Raw genomic sequence first — 16,875 nt, forward strand, 5'->3', positions numbered from 1 at the left:
GGAACAGAATCTCCTAGTGGTCAAAGTGCAGAAATACAGGCACTTGTATGGCTCTTCACACAGAGATCACCATGGTAACGGATTGGTAAATAATTCATTCAATTTGCGGAAACTCTCGTCAGAGAAGAGGAAACGGTTAAAAGAACCTGGAAAAATCTCCAGGAGAGGTATGTAAATGTGTTGTAAACAAAGGCAAACTTCTTCTACTCTTGTTTAGTGCTCTGGTAGACATACGTTTGTGATACACCGCCCCCTATAGTTAGGAAATTGACACCAATGAACGCCACACGGGGTGTTAAGAAGCATAAAAGGCGCATGCGTTCTCTCGCGTGGCTATTCACAATTAAATTCACTCTTTCCGGATGGCACAATTTGAGCAATTTTAGGATACGTTTTTACTTTTTTTGTTGTATGGCTTTTTTTTAACGATGACAACCTGTAATGAAACAGGAAGTACAGATATTTGCCTGAAAATATAAGAAGTAGAAGTAAAAAGTCAGCTAAAAAATAATTACTTAAGTATAGATACCCCAAATTTTTACTTCAGTAAGGTAACAAAGTTTTTTTACTTATTTACTTGACACCTCTGATCTAAGACCACCTTTAGTCCCTTGGTCTCATCCATCTGAGATCATATATGTCAGCTTTTCTTTCCACATCCAGGATTTTACTCCAGAATCTGACCTTTCCTTGTGATATCCTGCATCGGTCACAAGTTTTTCCTTTCCACCCTGCACCAACAAAAATCCTCTAAAGACACCGATACACTTCAGCTCCTCAAAGCCGCTCTTATTTCTCCTCAAATAGGCGTTAAATTCAGAACGTATTGAGGATATTTTCTCTTCTTCGTGGCACACACAACTCCCGTCTGCCCCGTCTCTGCACCATGCGCTGTGATCTCGCCGTGACGGCCCCTTCAATCATTCGTACTGTCTATGAGAAATCAATAGATACGGAGGCAGAGTGCTTTTGTCTGCTCTCTTATGCAGGCGTCCTGCAAAGTGAAAGCAAACCATGTCACTGAGTGGAACATTTATCCGCTTAATGAGTGATTTAGGAAGGCATCAGGCCTGTCGCTTTGGTTGAAGTTAGGATTCAGAGGAAGAAAGAAAGGGATGTGCATTTTCTTTGCTTTTTGATGCACTTATGTTGCTTACGTGCACGCTGAAGCACAAAGTTTCTGTTCAGTGCAGGAAGCCAGGATTACAGGTGAGAATTAGTGTAATCTTTGCTTCATAAATACAAATCATCCACAGTGAGTTGTGTAGGAGCTGTTTGCCAGCTGGGCCGCAGATGTCGGCTGGATCGCGCTCATAGCAGAGAAAAATACCAGAGCAGAGCAGCCGGTCTGACCCCTGCAGTTATCGGCCCACAAATGTTCATCCAGCCTGAAAAAGAAGAGACACAGCGTCGATCTCTGCAACGCAACATCACGCCACATTATGATAATGCACAGCAGGAAATCTGCCCACAGAATCCAGCGGCGTGTCAGACTGTAGCTTAGCATAAATGCATGTCAAATATAGAGTTTGTACGATTGTATGAGTGAGGATGGAAAAGGGATGTCGCTGTTGAAACAAGCGAACGCAGCGCGGCTGGTTAAAGATGTGAAATGTGAGTCTGATATTATGCAGGAATCACAGGAGGGAGGAACAGCAACACACGCTCAATTGAGCACATTGTGGGCCGTAGATGCAATAAGATTTCGACACAGGCAGACAGGCTGGATGATTGGGCTTCTCTCTTCACGCCATATGCCAATCAATGAATTATTCACACGGGGAAGAGCGAGGGTTTCCTCCCAATCAGGGCTACAAATCCAGACACAGAGCTGCCGGGTACAAGCGATCAGGGATATCTGGCTCCAGACTCCAGGCCAGCGGCAGGAAGTGAAGGACAAAACTCACATTGAGCAGAAATTTAGACGGAATGTATGACGTGAGATAGAAAATGATGAAATCACAGCTCAACCTTGACCAACAGCTTATTTTAAAGATTTTTCTGAGACTCTCAGTCTATGCAACGCCATGAAAACATCATGATCTTCATTATTCATCCAGCAGAGACGTGGCAATGCATAGGAACACTGACTGTTATACAGGAAACCAGGGTTTATGTCTTATCGTAGACTTCCAATTACTCCATCTCACATACATAATTTACCCAACACTTCCTTACTGTCTAGACTTAACGTGAGCAGATTTTCAAACATCTACAAATTCATATGTTGTATAAATCCCTGAAGAAATGGCACCAGGGACCTCAAACACCAAGGTCTCTACCCATACCTCCGCATCCGGACAGGTGAGGCTGGGATGATATGATTTTTTTCCAATTCAATTTAAATTGCAATTCTTCAATATTCCTGGTTTTGCGATTTTCAGTTCACTTTTTTCAAACCAGGCCAAGTGAAAAAGTTGGATGATGATGATGTCTACAGACTTTTTTGGAGCCATTACTCCCAAAAAAAGGACATCACATGTGAGTCAATTTTTAGGATTCATTCAGGAGATCTGACATCTCAACTTTTTTCCAACCCAGCCTATAAACAAAAACTTAAATTAATGATTAAAATTTGAAAAAAATATATAAATTTTTTAACAAAAAATCCCAATTTAAATCATTAAACAAAAAATACCAATACTACAATACAACATTTTCCTCCCAACCCTACTGACAGCCCTCCTGTAGAATCCTGACCAATCAGAGTGAAGGGGGTTTGAGGGGCAGGGAGCCTTAAAGAGACAGTAGCTAAAAATTCAAACAGAGGCTGAAATGAGAGTTTTCCAAAACATCAAGGAGAGAAAATAGATCTTTTTTGAGCTGTAAATCATGTAAAAATACCATGATACCAAAGTTAAAAAAGCGCAACACCCCCCTCTTTAACCCATCTCATCAAGTAAATTGCCTTGTTTGATACACTAGCTGCCCTTTTTTGCATACCACAACAAATTCAGTCCTCTTATTTTTGACACCAGCTTGGAATATGATTTAGATCTTGACCAAATACTGTATAAAGAGTTGACAGCGTGGCTCCGCCTTTACCATCGTACGGTTTTGAAGCCAAAATACCCCCATCACAGGCACCGCCATTAGCAGCCGTTGTGCAGGAAGATTCAGTGAGGGATTCTGGGAAAATCTGAGAGGAGCCAGGTGACAAATTTTTTTTTTTTTTCTTTCAAAAGTATAATCACTTCTTGACTCTAACTCCCAACATATTTTACATTCCCCGAAAAAATACACAAGAACGTCAGCTGTTAGTCATCGTAGAACGTGATGTAAATCCTTGTTTTTAACCTTTTATAACTAATTAAAATGAAAAAAAAACTTTTGAGGTAAAAGAAGACCTGAATGATTTCTTCAGAGCACTACAACAATCAGCCATGAGAAACATTTCTACGAGGTGTTTTAATTTTTAAAGTTTGACCACAGCCCATGTGGAATGACTGGGAAGATGGATTTTTGACCCATACTGCAACTAGCCACCAGGGGGAGCAGCTTTTGTGGCAAACTCACTTCGAGCCGAGCAAGACTACGTCCATTCTTTTTTTTTTTTTACAGTCTGTGGTCTTGACATGTTATGGTGCATAAAGGTGCATAAAGTTTTTTCAGAACTATTAAAACCACCGATGCATCCAAACCAAATCTAATGTCCAACAAGTGTCCACAGCAACAGTTCAGACACTTTTTAGCCAACCAACCAGTCGCTCTCTTTCTTTGGTTTTTCTGTAGGAGGAAAGAATTTCAAAAAGCCTGATCATTCAGAAAATATATTCCTCTTCAAATGTAGCGTGCCATCAACTCCCACAGACTTCAGGACAGTTTGTGATTTTATACGACTCCAGTCTGAGCAGCATCCTCAGCTAGAGACGAGAGGAATGACAGAGTTAGAAAAACGAGCAGGCAGTGAACGGTCTATACCAGCCTGATGTATATTTCCCCTCTCTGATGTAAAACTCCATTTTCCCCAAGAAGGAATCAGCAAACTGCGGCTAATTTCCTCAACGTCTTCAGTTAATCTCATTAATGGGAACAATTGTGCGAGCAGATAAGACGCAGCACACAAAACCAGCAGCATGTTCCTGAGCGATGTATGGCAATGCGAGGGAAATTCACCATTCACCACCTGGGAGACATCAAAAGACGCACGGAGCGAGCAGAGCGAGCAGAGGACTGAACACGGAGCGCTGCCGCTTTGGAGATAAGCGGTACAACTCGATGCTTGTTGAGCTGACTTTAGAGACACTAAAAATAAAACGGGTATTATTTAATAGTCTGTTTAGAGCTTCTTATCCTCGAGCGTGGAATTGTATAACTCATTAGGCGAGGAGATGGTCATTTAGAGAAGAGAGAAACAGAAAGGAGTCCCATCAGGGAGCCAATCTTTTATAAAATCTGAGGTCAGCCTCTCTAACATTCGTAACACCCTATTAGGTCCATTACAGCTCGGTTTTCTCACAACACAAGCTGAAGTGTCAGACGGCTTGTTTTGATGATAATGCAGAGGTAATAGGCTGATTACACACGCTGCTGTGTGGATGCCAGAGGAGCTGACTACTGGGAAACTCCACTTTTAAATAACGTCTGTGTTTGATTTCTTGGCATGCCGCTGAGCACAAAGGCTAATGGGAAAACTGTTGCATGCCGCTCTTTGCCTCTTTGGCATCCATATACATCCAGCCTGACAGGTTGGAAAGAATGACACAGCAGTTTTTGTGAATGGAGGAAGACAGACTGCAGAGTGCTGACAAATCCATTCATATGGCTCCTCGCTCCAAAGAGACTTCTGACGAACCAGGAGACAGACGGCCAGGAAAAAACAACGGTTCAGTCTGTCAGAGCGGAGCTGATCCAGGCTACACTTTCATAATGAGCGATGCTAACGGCTGGCTGAGGTTTTAAGCTAACTTTGGAGAAAGACTCTTATTATAAAACTTCAGCATGTCCTCACAAAGCCAGATATGACACAAACAAACAAACAAACAAACAAACAGAGACACCATGGAAACTGTGTCAAATGACTTGTTTGAGGCAGAGCTGAATGAAAGTTGGGCTTAAGGCTAATAATAGAAGCTAACTTACACCAGAATCTGCCTTAATATGGCAGTAGCTAGGTAAATAGTGCAGAATTTGGTCAGATAATGCAGTAACTTAGCATTGATACAGCAAGAGTTGGGCTTCAGTCAGCAAAAGCTAGGATGAGCACAGAAGCTAGCTGAATGTGGTATAGTTACTGGGCTAATTATAGCAATTGTACAGTGACATAAGAACTAAATCTTGGCTAATTACATCAGTGGTGGCTAGCTAACACAATAGAGGGGGCGCTTAATTTAATACACCTTCAAATTTAATAAACACATGCTAAGTACAGCCAAAACTGGCTAAATATGGTAGTGCTTAATCTAAACACAGCAACATTTCAGCTAAGTAGATCAGTAGTTTAAATAAACACAGCAGTATCTGTTCAGATGTAGCATTAGTAGCTAAGCTACATTCAACAAAGCTGAGCTAAAGAGAGAAAAATCTGTTAGCATATAAACTAGCTGAATGCAATAGTGACTGGATGAAAGACAGCAGTAGCTAGGTCAAATACAGCAAAAAGTTAGTGTATTACAGCGAAAGCTAAGCTAAATTTAGCACACCAATGGATAGGCTAAGTACAGAAAGCTGTCTGAATATTGTATAAGCTTGGCTAACTTCAGTAAAAGCTAATGCAAACGCATAGATAACTAGGGATAAGTACACAAAATGCTGAGATGGCAGACACTGAGTTTGCACATAAGCTAGCTGAGTATTTTAGTGGTAAGGCTAAATGAAGCAACGGCTATGCTAAATATAGAAGTGGCAAGCCAAACTTGGGGAGGCGAAACTAAATACAACAACAGAAAAACTAAATGCAGCGATGACGAGGGCTAAATTCAATAGTAGCTAGGCTTAATAAATCTATTGCTTGGCTAACGACAGGAAAAAAGGTTTAGCACAGAAGCTAAATGAATACGGTTGTTGTGCTAAACATAAAAGCAATAGCTAGCCAATTACAGCAGGGTCATAGACAGTAAAAGCTAGGCTTAATATAGCAACAACCAAGCTAAATTAAGCAATAGAACAATAAATACAGTTTAAGTAAGCCATACAAGAAGAGCTAGGCTAAAGACAGTGGTTTTTAACCTTTCAACTCACAATGAATGTTTTCACTCTTTTTTTTTTGAAAAACAAAATGTCTTCATTTGCTCTGACTCTGACTCATCTTTCCATTTAAACTGCATTCAGTGTCGTTTTTAGTATCTTTGCTTCAAGGCCTGAGTCCGATCAAATGATCTTATGAGTGCTGTTTTTATAAGAGGGAAGTAACATCCAGTGAAAGACTCAGGAAGATCTGCTACTGTGTTTGCACCAAACCTGAAAGACAAAGTAAGAATCATGGAGAAACGTTTCTCCAGGAAGTATTTACATCACTAAATAAGGGTTACGTTTCCGTGTTTTGCTGTGAGTAACCTCCTCACGTGAACGCTCACACCGAGCAGTAAAAACCTGAATGAAGCAGAGTCAGGATGAGGAGGATGGTGAGGTGTAGAGTTACACCATTAGGGAGGCTGTGCATCAAATGTGTGTGTATATGACTGAGTGTGTGTGTGTCCATCTGTCTGAGTGGCTTTACCTCCACCTGTGTGTGAGCATCTGTGCGAGGGAGGAGGATGCATGGTGTGTACGTGTTTGAGTGAGAGTAAGTCTGCATGAAAGCATGAAAGGACAGCGTGCAGCCTCCAACGTCGCCCACAATCCCCTGCAGCAAGGTCATACAAACCATCAATCGATAGAGATTGAATAAGAGCACGGATTGAGGTGAACAAAGAGGCGATAAAGCTCAGGTTGGAGCTGATTTGAACTGTGCCGCCTGCCACCAAACACTGGATTTTACCTTCTTTTGTAATGTTTGGGCCTCTGCCTTTGGAAGATGTCCTTCAGTGTATAGTTGGTGCTCATAGAGCTTCAGCCACAGGTAGCAGACACCTGATAGGTAGCAGGTCTCTATCCTGACAACCAGACATGTTAGGAGGCTGGAATTGGGACCAGTTCCATTTTTCCATTCAGTTTCATGGATCCTGTAGCATAACTTTACATTTTAAGTTGTTTTAATCAAGTCCCTGCTGCACAAATAACCATCCAATAACGCTTTGAAATAAAAACTCTGGTGGTTGGCTGGTTGTGAAGATGGTTCAATGTGCAAATTCTGGCAACACTTTAGAAAACCAGAGGAGAAGAAGGATGCAAAATGTGATTTAGGATGCAAAATAATGTTTTGCAAAGAGGAAACAGCCTCTACATGGAAACACAAGCATTGTGCATCAAATTTAGCAATTCTGCAAAACCTTTCGCAGTCTGTAGGTCAAACTGTGCAGACTCTTTTCATTACTTTAGGACAGACATCTTCCCCATTGCCAGTCAAATCCAAGTAGAAATACGGAGAATAAAGCTAGTTGATTAAAGAAGTAAGGTTGCATTAAGACGTACTCAAGCTCAGGTCAGTAAAATGTGGATTAATGACTTAAAAATGTCAGCATTGCTAATATGATGATGTCACTGGTGGCTGCTGGTCAGTCAAGGAGGGGAAGCTCAATTTTTCCGGCCTACATCATAAATTTGTTTATTTATTAAAACATAATTTATACCCTCCGTTCCTTTTCTAGAAAATGATCTGTGACCCTGTCGTACCAACCAGACGTTTTTCCCAGGGATTTTACCAGTGTTCTCTCAACGCTCGTCATTTTTAAGAAAGGTTCGATAAGGCCCTAGATCAGTCCAGAACAACTCAGAAGATGCTCTGGTGGAGGGTTATACTTCAAGATCGCTGACTGGCTCATTTCACTGTCAATCAAAAAGGGATTCGGCCTCAGACAGATCATCCAATCATTAAGCGGAAGCCTAGCGTCCAGGCCAGCCCACTGCCTCATAGACCCCCAGAGACGCTGAGCGTCCGATGGGCGGGACAAAGCCCAGCGTTTATCCAATGACCGTCCAGTTTCTGCAGTGGAACAACCCACTCTACGCTTCCCCGCTGAAGTCAGAAGACACTCAGCATCCAACTGTGTTAAAGCGCTGAGACGCTGCGGGGATGAATGAGAAGGAGGTGGAGCCAGTTACCTGTGATAGGAGCTGATTCTGAACAAAAGATGAAGGAATTCTAGCGCATATTTAGTCAATGAAATGTACACACAGCAGTACATATCAACACTTTTTTGGGGGACATTTTAGGGGAAGCTGAGCTTCCCTTGCAGTCTTAGAGCAATCGCCACTGGATGACGTCCAGACAAGGGGCAACATCCTGTTAGTAAAAATGAAGCCTTTGCAGAAGTGCTAAAAGTTGCTGTCCATTGAGGATCCACTTGAGGCTGGCTGCAGACAGACCGGGAGTCACGTACACACCCAGCTTTAAAAACAGACTTTTACAGCATCAAAAAGAATATTTACAGCCTGGTTCACAAAACGGCTTGAGTCTGAAACACTGATTTCACTATCCACACACACTGTACGGTGAGTGATTTTTTTTCTTTCTCTGCAGGTTTAGAAGTTGTTAGCATCATTTGATTTTCCAGTCAGAGGCACAGCTCAAGTCATGTGACCGGCGGACGCCCTGTAGCTGCTCGGAGAAACCTCACTGCCTGCGTCATAGCATATGAGGCTGCGTCAGCGTATTGGCGACATCCGTGTATCGAGAAAGTCTGGGATTCCTCGGCTTTTGCAGACAGCCTCAAGTGGACACTAAAGGAACTGCAGTTTTTCCGCACCCTATCATCAGCTTCATTTTTGAACATGGGGTGGTCTAAACTTCTAAAATATTGAGGAGCACAGGTTTTCCTGCAAAAACTTCCATTAAGCCTTTTCTTGATGCCACATTTATGCCTGCTTGGCTGCTTAACACCTAAAGATAACCAGTCTGCACACTTAGACTTCCTCGCTGCATGGTTGAGATGCAAATGGGGAAGTTACATTTGGAAAGATGAGGGAATAGTGCAAAGTAAAAGCCACAATATTTTATTTGAGAACCACAGCGCCAGCCCTTCAAAATAAAATAACCCTGAGTGTTTCTGCTTTCATTCATTCTTACTTTCATCCTACACATGCAGAGCGTGTCCTCAAACCGTGACTACATGCACATAAAAGCTGCTGCCACAGGTAGCCACCCCTCTAACACCAGACATGTTAGGGAGTGGAGTGAACCAGAACAGCCAGGATCAGGCGTTAAGGTGACGTGTACTCAGGTCGTCAAAACCCTGAATGTCACGTTTGCAAATGTTGCAAATGTAGGTTTTGATATCAGCACAGCTCTCCTCCCAGCTCTGAATGAAGCCGGCACATGTATGTGTGTGCCTCTTCATTCATCCATTCATTCACAGCATGTAAAGTGTGTATGAGTGTGTGTGTGGATGCAGATGGATGACAGAGGCGTTCATGCTCTCCCCCTGCTTGCATCTCGATAATAGCCGCTAATAATACTGTTTATAGGAGGGGCAGCTGTTCCTGCTATGACAGCTCCTCTTTCACTGATATTAGCCACACACACACAAACATACACACACATACACACACAGACTGCGGCTGCATACACCTCCTCATCCTCTGAAATGATAATTGGGGAGAATCCTTGGCTATTGTCTCAAGTGCATTACATCATGCCAGCAGCCTCTCAGTCTGCATCCTGCCCCCCCTTTAACTCTCTCCTCTGACAGCCCCAGCTCCCTCGCTGTGGTTTTTCCTTCCTCTCTCCTCCTGCAGAGCTCCCACAATGTCAACCACACTCACGAAACCTTACATACACCATGCATCCATCCTCTCTGCACCTCCTCCTCCAAATGCAAACCTCAGGAGTGCAGAGTTGAGGCAGCGAGGGGGGCAGAAAATCACCTTGAGGATGCAGGAAGGAGGGCAATGTAGGTCAACGGCGGCAACAGTGTGCATACTCACAATTTGTCCCTTCACTGTGAGCGGCGGGCAGCGGATCAATGACAACTGCAGTCTCGAGCTATGGCAACCATGAAGCGGACAATCCTAGGAGGCTTCTTCAGGGCAGAAAAGCGCAAAGAATCCGATCGGGAAGGTGCGGCTGGTCCCCTCCGCGCGCATTGTCCACGAGCCACGGTCCGGGAATAATCGACAAATTAGCCGCGTCGGGTAATGACATCTGATTTCCACAAACACACACACACACACATACACAAGCGCTCGCGCACACACACCGGTGAGGAAATTATGGCACGTTACAAATTCTGCTGCGATAAGCGGAGCTGGAAAAGACCATTGTTGGCTCTGACGGAGGGGAGGCGTGAGGAGTCTTAAAGTTGCAGCTGTGCATTTCTCTGCACACTCTGTATCCGCTGTAATAATAATATTAATAATCTCAATAATATTTATAATTAGTTTAAAAAAAACATGTTATTTTTTTTAAGAATTCAAGGTAGTCTAAGATTTGTTTCATTGATAAAATGTTACTTCCTTCCAAAAATGTATGTATGAGTATTATTTATTGATAAAAACACATTTTCATGTGGTAAAGAAAATGTGTTAACAAACCCATTTGCTACACTTTTTATTGTATTTTGAATTATCTGTTCAAAATAACCAAAAATAAACTTGTTTTGCACATTGGAATTAAATTGTAAAGCTAATAATTACAAGTTTGAGTCTTTTTTTTTTTAATAAATTGAATGAATTGGAAAAGAAGTTGAATGTTAGGGTCTGCAGGAATTTTTGTTATTTGTAACCGACTTTACTAGCATCATGTTTCTGAGTGGGAGCGACTCCAGATCCATGCATTTGACTGAGCATGTTAGCACAAGCTAATCATGGCTTTTAGACACAAACCAGCTCACATCACTATTTGTCCCAAGCTGTCCTCCAAGTCCTCTAAAGCGAGACAATCTTCACATTCATTTAGGAAAATAGCTGATCTAAACTGACAAAGTCACTTTGCTCACCAGGCACTCTGTGATTGGCTAATGTAACTGCTTACTCTACAAACAAAACATGAACATACAGGCAGAGGAGGGGGTTGAGGCTGACACTGACACTGTCACACATGTATAGAGGCTTGTAGGAGACGAATGAGCAGGATTATTCCTGTAAAAACTTGACATTTTATGTTTTAGGAAAATCCTGCAGACTCTATCTTTAAGAATGTTAAATCACTGGATGCCTATATGGATTTTCGTGAAATAAAAAAACACAAAAATGTATAAAAAACATAGCAAAGCTGTACTTCCTTTTAAATTTCTTTATTAGATTAAGGTCTGAGTATGACAAATACATTTTAATATGATCAAAAAAGTTTGATTGATGCTATGTTCTTTAATTTTTCGATGCATTTTACTCAATCTTCAAGAATATTTCCATAATCCTTTTTTAAATAATATTTTATGAATTTTATTTGAAAACATTTATGGAAAATACCATAAACGCACATTACAATCACACTGTAAGGTTAATAAAAAAGTCTTGTTTAATTTCACTCAATCGTTAAATATTTTTAATGTTAAAAGATTAATTTATTGGATGCACTAATACTTTTAATTACAATGACACTTCCAAAAATCTGGATACTCAAGTTATATTTTTTATTGTAATTTTTATTTTGTAATATTTGTTGACAACACACTAAAATGTGGTTCACATATGAAAATTACATTGAAAGTACAATAAAGCATAAATTATTTGTCTTTTAATCATTTGAAATATTATAAAACCTAAACAAATTATGGAAAAAATCTTATAAATGTTAAATAAGAGGGTGCATGAATAGATGTAACTGAAATAAATTATCATTTTTGGACATTAGAGTTACATTAGAATTGTAAAACAGCAATAGTTAATTTGTTTACGTGTTTAAAAAAAGGTTAAAGGATATTAAAAGTCTCTGTGTATTTTTGGAAAGCTGTGTGTTTCTGTGTGTAGCAGCCAGAACTCACCTGTCCTCTCCCCTCACTTGGTCCAGGCCAGACTCTAAATGTTGTAATAGGTTTTGTTGAGCAGCTTCAGAGTCTGTTCCTCCTGATGTTTGGCGAGGAGCGCGTCCCTCTGCTCAGACGTCAGGATGATGGATGGGACCAAAGGCTGACGCGAGACGCTTCATCATTTTTAGATCAGAATCAGAGTAAAGCTCATCATCACGTCACTTTTTGTCGCTGGATCAGATTCTGTATTAAAGATTGATGACTGAGTGGCTTAGCTGTTTTTAAAAAAGCATTAAAAATATTATCAAGTGGTTCCTCATTGAGCCTCTTCATTATCTCTTTCTGCTGTCTTCCTCTCCCTTCTTTATCATAGTTTTTTTTCTTCTTCTCCTTTTTCTTCTCCTTCTTTTTTGTCTTTCTCTGTTTTCTCCATCTTCTTTTTCTCTTGCTTCTCCATCAGCAGTTCCTCTGTCCCTTCCTGTTTCTGTTTGGAAGATTAAATGTTCGTCTCTGCCACAGAAAGCTTGGAAATGAATGAAAAGGAAGGAGAGCGTTTTCACACTTTCATTAATAAAAATGACTGAAAACAACAGCTGTGAGGGCCACACGGATTCGTCACCGCGCACCTTCACCTTCTGTGGGAAATAACAGCTGACGGCGGCTCGAATCGCCAATATTTCTCCTTGTGGAGGGAAAGCATGTCTCAGATTTCTGTTGTTTGTTTTAAGTGAGATTACTGTTGAGGCTCAAGAAAGATATCACGGAGATCTGGTGCTTTTTTTAGAGACGTTTTTGTAGTTTACAGACAGATTCAGAAATATGTAGAGGAATACACATTTTTAAAGTTCTTAAACTTTGCTTTTGCCATGCAGCTGACTCCTAACCCAACATGCTCAGGAATCCAAAAGAAGCTTTAAGTAAAGAGCTTGAAAAGGTTTTAGTTTCCTTTTTTTGCAGCTCTGTAATTGTAGGGTTTATGTATGTAATCAAAAGATACATCCAGTATCCAAACCTCTCATTCTCCTGCCCCGTTTCTCAACAATAAAATCATAATTTGCCAAAAAAAACAAAAACAAAACACAAAGGAATATCCCTTTTTGCATCCACCTTTCTGCCTTTCTGTGTTGTCTCTGATAGTGTTGCTGTGTTTATTTTTCAGCATCTGTTGTAGGAAACTTTTTCCTATTATCTTTTGGCTTATTTTATTTTATTAAAACCAGTATAAAAAGAACACATGGCCCTGACCTGTGGGGTTCCCCAGGGTTCAATCCTGGGACCCCTATTGTTCAATTTGTACATGCTTTCATCAGGTCAGCTAATACGCAGCTTTAACCTGTCCTACTATGCTGATGACACTCAGATCTACGTGTCAGTGACGGCAGGCCAACATGGGCCTGTAGATTCCCTCTGTCGCTGCATCCAACAGATCAGTGTGTGGATGCAGACTCTCTCTCTAAATGTGAGTAACAAGGTTAGAAATCTAGGGGTGATATTGGACTCAGACCTGAACTTTAACAGCCACATCAAATCAATAACATCAGCGGCTTTTTACCATCTCAAAAGCATTGCCAGGATTAAAGGAATAGTGTCTAAACCTGAATTACAGAGACTGATCCATGCGTTTGTCTCCAGCAGGTTAGATTACTGTAACTGTTGCTCGGGTCCTGACCAGAACCAGGAAATACGACCACATGAGTCCAGTGCTCAGGTCTCTGCACTGGCTTCCTGTGGCTCAGAGAATAGACTTTAAAACAGCTCTGCTTGTTTACAAGTCTCTTCATGGTTTAGCGCCAAAGTACAACTCGGACATGCTAGACCCATATGAACCAACTCGGTCTCTGAGAACCTCAGGGAGGGGTCTCCTGCTGGTGCCCAGAGTCAGGACTAAACACGGTGAGACTTCATTCCAGTTTTATGCTCCTAAAATTTAGAACAGTCTTCCAGAAGATGTGAGACAGGCCTCAACTCTGACGATGTTCAAATCCCAGCTGAAAACAGTTCAGTTCAGCTTAGCATACGACAACTAAAAGTATTTTATCTGCACTCTCCTCTTTTAATTTAATGAATCATTTTTAATGTTTTATAAGATTTTATGCAATGATTTTATTTTGCCTATTATTTTAGCAGTAAAGCACTTTGAATTGCCTTGTGTATGAATTGTGCTCTACAAATAAACTTGCCTTGCCTTACCTAAAAATTTAAAAAAATTAAAGGGTACTTCCAACAACTTACAAACAGTCTCTCTGTCAGAAAATTGGGGGTAGAAAGTGAGAATTTAATGCCAGCATTGCGAAAAAATCTTTGAACGAATCACCAAATCCTGAAAAAAATAATGTTTGTGAGTAACTTTTTGGATAATTAACATAAAAAACAACAAATTTTCTGTCTATAACCTGAGAATTAAGATAGTAGCCTCCTAAACACACATGTGTTCTTTCCTGAGCAGGTGTAACCGTGTGGTTTCATGTATCTGGCCTGCAGTGACTGTCGCTGTCCGTGGTGCTGAATCCTGTATGCCTAATGTGTGTGTGTGTGTGTGTGTGTGTGTGTGTGTGTGTGTGTGTGCTCTGCAGCCTGCTCAGGAAGCCATGGGGACAACTTTTCATCAAAGTACACCTCCAGCGTCTCTGTTTTATGCCTTTAAAACGTTAAATTAGCCGTTTTAATCCTGTCATCAGAGATATATGGACTCCAGTCCCTTTTTCACGCTGATCCCATCTGTTAGAGTCACCGTCCAACTGCCAGGACACTTAATTAACTCTCAGTATGCTCCTGTTTGGTGTTTCCTGTCTCATTTTTCCCTTTTCCCCAAGTCCCACCTGGGAAAGTCTCTGTGAAGCCTTTTTTCTCTGTGGCAGCCCCAGCTCGTTTTGCCTCTGTTTCTTTCCTCTTGTCTGATAAATTAGCAAAACAAACCGAGCGCTAAGTGTCTGGCTCTGCACTCCTGTGAAAAAACACTCGGCACACCTGCAGCTTGGTGAAATATCGTACAGCCGTCAGGACACAGCAGTGATAGACTCCTCTGTGTTTGAATCAGAGGGTTTCTTTATGAGGATAACGTCGTCACAACAGGCTGTTTATGATGCAGCTCCTCTACCCTCCCTCCCACTCACTGACCCACACTGTACCTGCTCCACTACGACAGCATCATATCACTCTGTCGCTCCATATTAATTTCCCAGAGGAGCCGGCAGGAGCTTCTGCATATGAATGGATGTAATGCAGCCACATTATGAAAACTCGGTTTGAATTGAAAATATCCTCAGGGCGCTGTTTTTCTGTCCACATGCTCAGGGTGGGGAGCCAAAATGGGGTTTTAATGTTATGTTTCAGGTTAAAGTTTGTTTACACTAGATGAGTCAGACAAACAGTAGAGTTCCTCATCGTCTCACAGGTAAGCACTAGAGGTGTGAAAAAATGTTCCCCTGATACTTTGACCTGTGATGAAATATCGATATTCCAACTCTTAATATCAATATTTTTGAAAAAATAAAGACTCATATTTACAGCACGTCTTCTGCACCTCCACTGCAGTAGATGGCGCCAAAGAGCTACTCCATGGTATGTTGCCCAGAAATTGAATAATAAATATAATCTCAAAGTACATTCAAAATATTTTATTTCTAAACTTAATTATGTGGGTTTTGATGACATAAAAATAAATGTTTTCTCTCCATCTTGTGTCAGTTAGTTTAAAATCAATTTAAGTTAATTCTATACAGTGTAGAAGGGGAGGGAGAAAAAAATCACAACTCTTGAGGACTTTTTGTTTGGCAATATCAAAATCGAGATCTTTTGTCAAAAATTTTTTTTTTTCAAATTCAAATTCTTCATTTCAGTCTTTGTTTATAAAGTGGATTGGAAAAAAGTTAACACTTTTCTCCAGCAGAGGGCGAAATGTTTCTCTCTGACTCACGTGATGTGCATTTTATGGGACATAAAAAAATCAAAATATGGCTCCTGAAATTCTAATCATCTTTTAACTTTTTCACATGGTCTGGTGTTAAAACACAAACTTAAAATCACAAAAATCACAAAAATCATAAATATCAGAAAATCACGATTTAAACTGAATCTGCACCCCAAAAATCGTAATGTTATCAAATCGTGTGAATAACATGTCATCCCAGCCCTAATTACACCAAGTGATGTTTATCAGTTTCACCAACTGACCACATCTTTAACCTAATAACTTTTTTGCAACATTAGTTTAAAGTTACAGTAGTTTAAGTGACAAATGTTAAGTGTTTGTATGAAACACTACATCTGACTGTCATTATTATAACCACAATAAAATAGAAAAGTTGTTTTCAATCAAATAGTTAACTGTGAAAAATATCACACTATATCATAATATTGAGATATCGTGATATGATTGTATTGTGAGGTGGTTTAAAGGCCACAAAACAGGTTAAAGGGATACCTTTGAGCTAATGTTTGCATTCATCTACTTCAAACCTACGGTGTCCGTTAACAAATACTGTGCACGCAAAAGTGCAAAAAACATGAGTATATCTACAGCAAGAAAAGCAACTTAAAAAAAAAAAACTAACAAAGCACAACTGGTTTTATCCGAAGGCTAAAATCCTCTCTAAAGATGGGGAATTGTGCTTTCTTTTCTTCTTCATTAGCAGTATCTTAACATGATTTATGGCTCGGTGAAATCTCTATTTTTCTCATCTCTAGTATCTTAGAAAACCCATAATTCAGCCCCTGTCTGAAACACTTAAGGGCTGTTTACACGACAACAGTTTTAGGATGAAACACAACATTTTTGTTGCGTTTCTGCCTCGTGTTTACGCAGAAACAGCGTTTCAGCCGACCAAAAACTGACACTTTTGAAAACAGCCTCCAGAGTGGATTTTTTTCTGAAACACGTCATGGTCTAGCATGTTGTGCTTGTGCTGCTCAATCCGCTAAATCTACTGAC

General features: G+C 40.6%; 1 protein-coding gene across 2 annotated transcripts in view; it reads right to left on the reverse strand.

The window, feature by feature from the left end:
- Positions 1–10,299, reverse strand: part of ppfia2 (PTPRF interacting protein alpha 2) — a 219,948-nt gene extending 209,649 nt beyond the window's left edge. The window contains exon 1 of one of the 2 annotated variants that reach the window (XR_012600093.1): positions 9,964–10,299. The gene's annotated coding sequence lies outside the window, so the exon portion shown is untranslated. The remainder of the gene's footprint in view (positions 1–9,963) is intronic. The other variant, XM_074697910.1, reaches the window with a different exon arrangement.
- Positions 10,300–16,875: the final 6,576 nt, after the last annotated feature.

This window comes from Halichoeres trimaculatus, unplaced genomic scaffold, assembly GCF_033239565.1.
Source record: "Halichoeres trimaculatus isolate MK-OKI-2021-1 unplaced genomic scaffold, fHalTri1.1 fHalTri1_scaffold_21, whole genome shotgun sequence".
In the NCBI taxonomy this organism is placed as follows: domain Eukaryota; kingdom Metazoa; phylum Chordata; class Actinopteri; order Labriformes; family Labridae; genus Halichoeres; species Halichoeres trimaculatus.